Here is a 9676-nt window from a genome sequence, read left to right as displayed (position 1 = left end):
GATTTCAAAATGAAATGGTAGCCTTCCAAGCAAGAACAAATGTATGCTGTGAGCAAGGACAACTGGGAAATGATTGTGGAGAATAATGCAATATTTGGTAAATTGATAGGACATGTAAAATGATATGCTCTCTATGACGATTAAATCGAACGTGATACCAGTGAAATGCGAGGTGAAACCCAGTGCCATGATGTCAAGGAAAGAAGGACAAGAACTGATAGAGACTGCAGATGGCTGAGTCTGGTAGTACTTATAAAAAAAGAAACGGGCAAGCTATGGTTATGCATTGACCTACAAAGTCTCAAAAGTGATCATCACAATCAAGAACCTGCTACTGAAATGATCAGAATGTGTGTTTCTGGTACTGGAAGTACAATACTTCACAGAACCAGCTATGCATATCATCAAGTCAGAATGTGTGAATCATCAGATCACTTCACTGCCTTCACAATGCCAATCAGCGTTTACTGGTTTAATAGGATGCCATTTGGACTGCCCCCTCAGCATCTGTGTTCCAAAGAATTATGCAACACATACCGCGTGGCATCTCAAGTGTAATTGACTTTCAAAAGGATGTATTCCTTGACAGGATAAATGCCACTGGCCAGAACAGGACCGTGGAAATAGTGTCTAAACACAGGACTGAAGCAGGACTAAAACTTCAAAAGGTGAAGTGCCAAGCCTATCAAGAGAAAGTGGATTATCTGGGGTCCATTGTATTGGGAGAAGGAACTACACCTTACAATGACCCAACCTCATCCTTACTGCTTCCAGGCCCACAAACGGGTATCAATATTGGTTGTTCTTTGGCCACGCACAACATTACGTCATGTTATGATAAATTACTCTTCCAACCTCTTACAAATTAGACGCTTATTAAAGATGGCACAAGACTATGAATGGACGGAAGACAGACCAAATGTGTTTTGAAGATCTCAAAACTGAAATCTTGTCGCTCATGTCTCAAGTTGTTCAACAAAGAAATGAATACATGTGCGACGATCGACCCCAGTGCCTGTGGCATGGTGGCAACATTGACCCAGTCAAGGAAATCTGAAGAACAGAGTGGCCTACCCTTCTAAAACATTAACCCCATCTGCACTCAATTCAGTGATTGAGAAAGAAATGATGCCATGTGACTGGGCAACATCATATTTCAGTGATGCCTATAGAGAGTCCAGTCAACAAAGTGAAGAACTTAGGGGTTATTCTTTCTGCCTCTCTCTCCATGTCAAATCAGGTTACAGATGTCTGTCAGTCCGCCCATCACCAGATCAGGGTTCTAAAGAGGGTCCTGCCTATGATTCCGGAAGCCATGCATCCTCCCGTGGTGGCTGCGCTGGTCCTTTCACGGTTGGACTATTGCAACTCCCTGTATCTATCTCAACCAATTGGCTTGCTCCAACGGCTCCAACGTATGCAGAACCTAGCAGCTAGATTAGCCACTGGCTCCCCCTATGGTGCCCATATTTCACTGGTGCTCCGTCGACTCCATTGGCTACCTGTGGCGCAGCGAGTTAAGTTCAAGTCAATATGTATTGTCCATCGGGCAAACCACGGCCTAGGAGCTGAATTCCTCCAATCCAAATTCTCTCAATATATTCCGGAACGTAATCTGCACTCTTCGACCACTAATCTACTTATGATTCCCAGGTTTAACCGGGAAAGACTTGGCGGCAGAGCCTTTTCCATTGCTGCGGCCAAGCTCTGGAACACTCTCCCACTACTGCTCAAATCTACCCCCAACCATTTGGCTTTTAGGAAAGCTTTGAAAACTACTCTGTTCTAGCTTTCTGACTCTCTACTGATCCTCTCTAGCCTGTAGCTTCCTCACCAGCGCCGTGATGCCTTTGGGCGACCGCACGCTTTACAAATTTAGGTAACATAACAGAGAAGAACATGTACTCTTTGTTCGGTCTACAAGCCACTGATGCGCATTCCAGGCCCTAATGGAACGAAAGCAGCGACTTCGTGGCTGTTTCTCTTCACATTCCATGTGGAATATTTACTCAGTTGAACTACAAACTGGTGGTCTGCTTATTGAGGCTACCAACAGAAGTTACTCAGAATTTCTCAGTGATGAATGCATAGTGTCATCTATAGAAATGGAAAGTGCAGCCGCCATTACCCATGCATTCTACGTACCACACTCTGAACATGACAAAGTCATGACACTTCTTTCCAACTTCAGAACAGAATGGCCAGATGAAAGGAACTTACCTTCACAAATACAGCCTTACTAGACACTTCTAGCACGAGAACGAATACTAGAAGGCATTTTGATTTTAAGGAATCGCACCTTTGTCCCACCCAGGGGCATAAGGAACACACTGAGTGAAAAGGAGCACCGATGACATTTGGGGGTCAGCCTAATCAAAAGAAGATTGTGAAACACGTACTGGTGGCCAGCAAGGAACAATGAAGGGCGAAAGGCAGTAGAACACTGCTCAATGCCAGTGGCAAAAGGCGTAGAACAATGCATGCACATGGGAGTCTGATTTCAGTATCACATGCTGTGTGGTGCAGAGTGTGACTTGGCTTCACAGGACCCTGTGCCATAAACCGTGATGCAGACAGGCGCAGCAAAGTACTCACAGATTATCTCTCCAAATGGATAAAAGCGAGTACATGGTATACTGCCGACATTAATTAATTTATTTATGTATGTATTTTATGTATTTGTTACACGCTCAAACCTGGAGGTCGTAGGTTACAGGATGCTTACAGTTCTGGTTACATGGCAAAGTCATTACAACACATGAAATGGACAATGAACTGCAGCTGTTGTATCCAGAGACATTGCAAGATAATTAGAACTAAAAGATCTCGAAAATAATGTCATGGCCCTTTAGCACCCCCTATGCAATGGGTTAATTGAACACACCGACAGATTAAGTGCCAAGGACGAGTATGCTCGTCCTTTTTTCATAGACTTGCATAGTAGCCTGGCACTTAAGGGGAGAGCCTTGAATTGGCCGCCACATCGGGCAGAGAGAGAAAAGAGTCTGCTGCGAGAGATAAGGCAGCTGGCAGGATGATGGCACAGGTCACGACAGCAGTGACACCTTCCTCTGCCTATGAGAGGTAGCTGTGCCGGATCAGACTTGTTTCCACCCTACATGCCAGCCATCAAAGACCCCAAAAGCGTAGACGTCAGGGACAGGCGCTTTACAATGAAGAAAAAGTTATACCTGAAAAAGAAAAATGACTACAGGCATGAGGTTAAAGCACCAATACTACGTCTAGGAGACGGCAAACGGACAGGGTCACAGTACGGAACGCCGCAGAAAGTAAAGGCAGGCGAAAAAAAACATATAGTATTCGGCTTAACCTGTAACCAAACTCCTAAGCCTGTGAACTTGTAACCATTAACTTAAGCTTGCTAACCATGTAACCATCTTCTTATGAATGCAATTCTTGTAACCATATTCTTAAGTTTTATGCGCCCAGATGCCTGAGGGTTGAGTGCGCAATACAAATGTAATAATAAATAAATAAATAAGGATATAGCAGAGATGATTGCCCTGTGCAAAAAAAGTGAATGGGCATCAGACATTTTCCAATGAATGTGCAAGCGCCACTAATGGACGCCAGGGGGTGAATGACAGCAGCGTGTCCAGTACAGCACAAACTGACATTTTGTGAGATTCTCACGAGATTACGGGAATCTGGATCTGGGAAGGAGCAATCAAAACAGATCCATGCACAGATGGTGAAGGAGCAGAAGCACCGCGCGCAGGACAGATGCCAAGGACAGATACCTGGCTTCCTTACAGTCGGTTATTTCATTTCCGCCGGCTCAGTTACCTGTCTCCTCAGTTGTGTGTGATCTTGGTCTTTTTTCTTGATTCAGATCTTTCCTTCACTCGCCACATCTCACTCACTGCTCACTCCTGTCGTTTTCACCTCTATAGCATCCCCTACCAAAAAAATCTGGATTGAAAGTGGATTGCTACTGGATTTTCCCAAACATTTAAATCCTCTTTAAATCCTCTTTAACTCCAGAAACTCCCATTGTACTGAGAGGATTGCTTTTGGCTTCTTTTTGGCTTCATGCACCCTGAAATATGTTAATTAACAATCCTCAGTGGAATGCAATCCCAAAACAATCCAAGCAATCCAATCCCCAACCAATCCACTAAAAATCCAAAAACAATCCAATCCCCAAACAATCCACTAAAAATCCCAAAACAATCCAATCCCCAAACAATCCACTAAAAATCCAAAAGCAATCCAATCCCCAACCAATCCACTAAAAATCCAAAAACAATCCAATCCCCAAACAATCCACTAAAAATCCCAAAACAATCCAATCCCCAAACAATCCACTAAAAATCCAAAAACAATCCAATCCCCAAACAATCCTATAAAAATCCAAAATCAATCCAATCCCCAACCAATCCTATAAAAATCCAAAAGCAATCCAATCCCCAAACAATCCACTAAAAATCCCAAAACAATCCAATCCCCAAACAATCCAGCAAAAATCCCAAAACAATGCAATCCCCAAACAATCCTATAGAAATCCTAAAGCAGTGCCATCCCTAAATAAATACAAAAGCAATGGATTACATCTGGCTTCCTTTTGGCTTAATGCACCCTCGTAGAGATCCAAAAGCAATGCAATGCAATCCCCAAATAAACCTTTTGAGATCCAAAAGCAATTAATGTAGTCACCAAATAATACTTTACAAATCAAAAAAACAAAGCAATCCCAAAAATATCCTTTAACAATATAGTCATTGTTTTGGTTTATGAGCTGGAAATAAATTTAGGAGTTTCAAAAAATAATGTTTACTATAATCCTGAAAAGAAACGCTTAAAAAACACATTTGGTGCACCTTGTTGAATTGGGCTTTAAAAGCCTCACTGTGGCTTAACTGCTGCCCATTTTAGAGAGTTGCATTTTGAATTGTTTTTAGAACTATAGTGATGACTTATTAGGTCAGTCATTTAGGTAAAATGGCCATGAAAATCAAGACCATGTAATGGCATATTAACTTTTTTAAAAAGAAGCAACACATTTTTTCCCCCACTATATTTATTAAAAAGAGGCAGAGATTCAATCGGACACTGTGTGCATAACACACAAACACAACTGTAGCAATCCGAAACACGGGTGCTTTACAATTTAAAAATAAAGGGTGAGAGGGGCCCCAGAACCAGTCTGGTGGGGTGCAGCCCAGGGAGCAAGGGTGAGAGGGGACACGGAACCAGTCCAGGGAGATTGGGGGGGGGGGTCACACGAGTATACAGGCCCAGCCCAGGGAGCAAGCAAGTCCGGTGGGATCCAGCCCAGGAAGCAAGGGTGAAGGGACCCAGAACCAGTCCAGAAAGTCACACGAGTATCCAGGCAGTAAGCAAATCCGGCGGGGTCCAGCCCAGGGCGCAAGGGTTGGAGCGGTCCCAGAACCAGTCCAGGGAATCACACGAGTATCTAGGCCCAGCCCAGGGAGCAAGCAAGTCCGGTGGGGTCCAGCCCAGGGAGCAAGGGTGAGAGGGGACACAGAACCAGTCCAGACAAGTATCCAGGGCGAAGCCAAAGAGCAGGGGAATGCAGAACTACACTTGTGTAGAAAAGACGAGGTTTGGCTCCTTCATCCGGTAGTTCCCAATTTTATTTTGGGGGCTTTTCTGTACTCTGATGCAGAGAGTACTGGAATGCCAATTTCCCTGGCTTTAACATGGATAAATTCTGAAATGCAAAAAAGATGTATAAAAAGTTTGAAAAGAGCAATCAAAGTACTTTTTGTTTGTTTATATAAAGTGCACCAGACCCAAAGGTATTGGGGCACAAAAAGCAAAAGAGGGCTGTTCAGCTTAGGTTACATTGCTGTGTGTTACAGTACAATACATGATAAACAGTGCTGGCAGATATCATACAAGTAAGCAAATGGTGGCAGGAGGCATCAGACAATTATATACAGTAGTAGTAGTGGTAGGAAGTCAGATGTCATGTTCCTTAATCCAAGACATGTCTTGGTGGGAGAGAATTCCAATTTTGGGCTGCTTTGACCAGGAAGCTATTACCACCTGTCTTCATACGTTTGAATCTGGGCACTCGAAGTAGGTTGGCAGTGGCTGTTCTGGAGGGGTGGTTGGTAGATTGTCCCAGGAATCTAGTGGTGAGGTACTGTGGGGTGGCCATGTGTAAACATTTATGAGCCAGGGAAGCTGATTTGAGGAAGATTTTATCTTTAGTGGAGAGCCAGTTATTGGATCTTCTGAGGTCAGATATGTGGGCTTTTTTAGGAATGCTCTCTCAAAGCATTATTTTGTAGATCTGAATTTTGTTGGTGATATATTTGTTACACCCTACATATAGGGCAATACAATAGTCCAATTTGGATATTACCAGGGCTCTTGCTAGTATGATGCAGTTATTGGGTGTAAGGAAAGGCCTAGCTGCTCTAATTAGCTTGCAGGTGTAAGTAGTAGCGGAGGACATGGAGTTTACTTGTTTTTTGAGTTTTAACTTCCTTGGCTACTGTAATGTTATTGTTGTCTATGATGAAGTTAGAATAGGATGAAGTTAGAAAAGAGAAACATTTATTTCATAGGGGCACAAATCAACTTTTGTTTAACTCTAATGGCACTTACTTACCTCTGATGCTTTTGATGGACCAGGGTTGGGATTTGGATTGGGGAAAACTTTCTGTGGCTCCCGCCTCCGCCTCTTTATCCACTGAAGGGCCAGTTCCAAGCAGTGCACAAATGCTACCTGCTGACGGGAATCCACTGTGTCCCAGTATGCTGAAATAATAGCACAAATAATATTACACATTTTAATACAATGCAGTTTTTCAAAGCACATACCGGTTAAGCTTTCCACCATATTGTCATCTTTGTCTATCGGGGGCCAATCAACCTTCTGTTGTCCCTGGTCCATAATCTCCAAATGACGATTCCATGCTCCCCCCTCAAGACACTGCTCATGTCTTCTTCACAATGGGCTATGTCCTGGGGCACGTGAGCACCGGGGGACTGTAATAATGGTGGTGGTGGTGGTGGTGGTGCGCTACACAAATCAACTCATCATAAACATTCCTATATGATTCTTAACAAATACCCCTTGCATTATTGAAATACACCTTTTAGAAGCTACGAGAGATTCAGATGGCCGGCATAGTATCAACTAGTGACTCACAACAACTTACCACCCGACAATACAATTGTTCCAGAGTAATCCTTTTTCATAATCGCATCTTTTCCGTCGTGGTCCAGTTCTACAGTATCAAAAAAGGCACGAATCATTGCCAAGCAAGTCGTCAGTAATAAACTGCAAATCCTCTCTTCCCAAGCACTGAATGGTATCGGTGGTCTGAAAGACACCCAAATGTTAAATACCCAATGCAAGGCACAAAATAGTTTTCTAAATTTGAAAACAGATATTTAATTTCAACTATTCGCTGATATAAACTTTATGAAAAATAGCAACTAGTAATGCATGCTATTTGAGCAAGGGGGAACAAAAACAACAATCTTACTAGGCCCAGTGACATTGAGAACGCGCAAGTGCATGGGAGAGGGAAAGGGGAAAGTGCATTGAGGGGGCGGGAAGTGTGGAGCAGAGTAGAAACAGATACATTATAGAAAATAAATAATAAAAAGGCAACAAACAGTGGCAGTGCAGCCAGCAAGTGGCAAGTGCTGGGTTAAGGCAAGTGCTGGGTTAGGGGAGCAGACAGGTTATGCCTGATAAGTGCATGAAGAAAAAGAGGGGGGGCAACTGTATGGTACCCCAGTACAAGTGGTGGCCCGCAGGCAGTTTTGGGTGGGTGACAGGTACCAGGACTTGTCTAGAGACCGCATCAGGTGTGACGGGGGAGAGAGAGGAGAGAAGAGGGGGGCCAAAGAGATCAATTACAAAACAATGTGTGCACCAGCAAGATCAGTCTCTAGTATTGCATATGAGAAAACAGTCACAAAATGGCTTTCTACCCACATCTCGCACACACTCCAAACTCACTTCGCACTACCATGGAACTTCAGAGAGATTGCAATGTGTATGATTTACATATTTGTCCCTGCATTTATGTTCAGCTCTCTTTTGTGGCATATTTGAGTTAAGGATGCTATGTTTATAATACTGCTTAACTCTATATAACACCTGATTATTATCAGAATAACATTTCTACCAACAATGCTGTACACTGTTGTGTCACGGGAAGCGATGAAACGCAACCTTTCACCTCTTGACAAAACAGAAGTGGCATCACATAGCATTGTTCCTAAATACAATACTAAAAATATGGTTACACTATTACCATAATATGATATACATTTCATACAAGAATGGATAACCATATGTATCATTAATATCAGTGTGTATAGGCCCATATTGCCAAATCGCTGTGAATTCAAGTAGATGTCCAAGGCCAAATGATAATGATGTGTTAAGCACTTTTCCTTAAGCGCATTATATAGAACGAATATACATGCAATATCACACACATCGCTACAGCCAGTGCTTAACCCACTGAGCTATCTTACCGGCTATAGCAAAATTAGTAATTATATGTCTGAATGTTCTCAAAGTGAGAAAGCAAATTGCACTCTGTAGTGGATACCATTCAACTGATAACTGATTAAACAGCTAAACAGCAGGCCATTTCATCTACAGGTGTGGTGCAAAGCTGGCCACGTGTCAAGCCTGCGTGGAGCTACTTTTCAGGCTTCAGTGGTTGGCAAAATAGGGAAAGCAGTGCACTCACATGACATCCCGTAATCTGGGCACTCGTTACCTCATACATGCAAACATCCTGAACCCTTTAGTGCTGCCTGTTACTTTGCAATCCAATCACTCAACTGGTATTACATGAAGATAAAACGTGATTAAAAGATTTAAAAAACACATAGCTGGTGAAATATGCAAAATAATGGTGATATGATGCATCTGAGTCAAGTTACACGAAGACGTGTACAGAATCACTGTGGCAGATAGCCACCTCACACACAGTAATGATAGTTTAAAAAAAAATGGTACACTCAAGATGGAATGTCGTGTGATGAGACAGATGGCAGAAAAAAACATTATGCATACAACTTACGAAAAGTTAAATGAGACAGCAGGCATCACTCACAGGGTAAGCTACCAGGAGAGGTAGAGCAATACAGAAGAGACAGGAAGACAGAGAGAGTAGAAGAGATAGCAGGAGCCACCAGGAGAGACGGGGCAAGACAGCAGGTCACAGGGAGACAGCGCAGAAGTGACAGCAGGTATCATAGAAAGAGTAGAAGAGACAGCAGGAGTCACAGAAGGAGCCTCCAGGAGAGAGAGCAAGACAGCAGAAGAGACAGCAGGTCACATGGAGGGAGAGCAGAAGACACCGAGAGGGGGCAAGAAGACAGAAGAGACAGCAGAAGTCACTCACAGGGGAAGTTACTAGGAGAGACGGGCGCAATACAGCAGAAGAGACAGCAGGTGACAGAGAGAGAGCAGAAGAGACAGCAGGCCATAGAGGGATAGATACTGAGGGAGAGAGGGGCTGCACGAGAAACCTTGTAGAGACAGCAGAAAGAGAAAGAAGGAGAAAGAGAGAGAGACCGACAATTGCCAGAAAGAGAGCCAGCAGGGAGACAGCTGGAGGCAGAGAGAGCTAATATGGGAGAAAAGAGAGTGCGTGAGATACACAACCGGAAGAAAAAGCAAGAGGCCGGTGTGTCTGAAGAAGCA

This window comes from Ambystoma mexicanum, chromosome 3p (genome assembly GCF_040938575.1).
Source record: "Ambystoma mexicanum isolate Mex_15411 chromosome 3p, UKY_AmexF1_1, whole genome shotgun sequence".
NCBI classification, from domain to species: Eukaryota; Metazoa; Chordata; class Amphibia; order Caudata; family Ambystomatidae; genus Ambystoma; species Ambystoma mexicanum.
The sequence above is the reverse complement of the archived record's forward strand: the minus strand, read 5'-3'. Positions refer to the sequence as shown.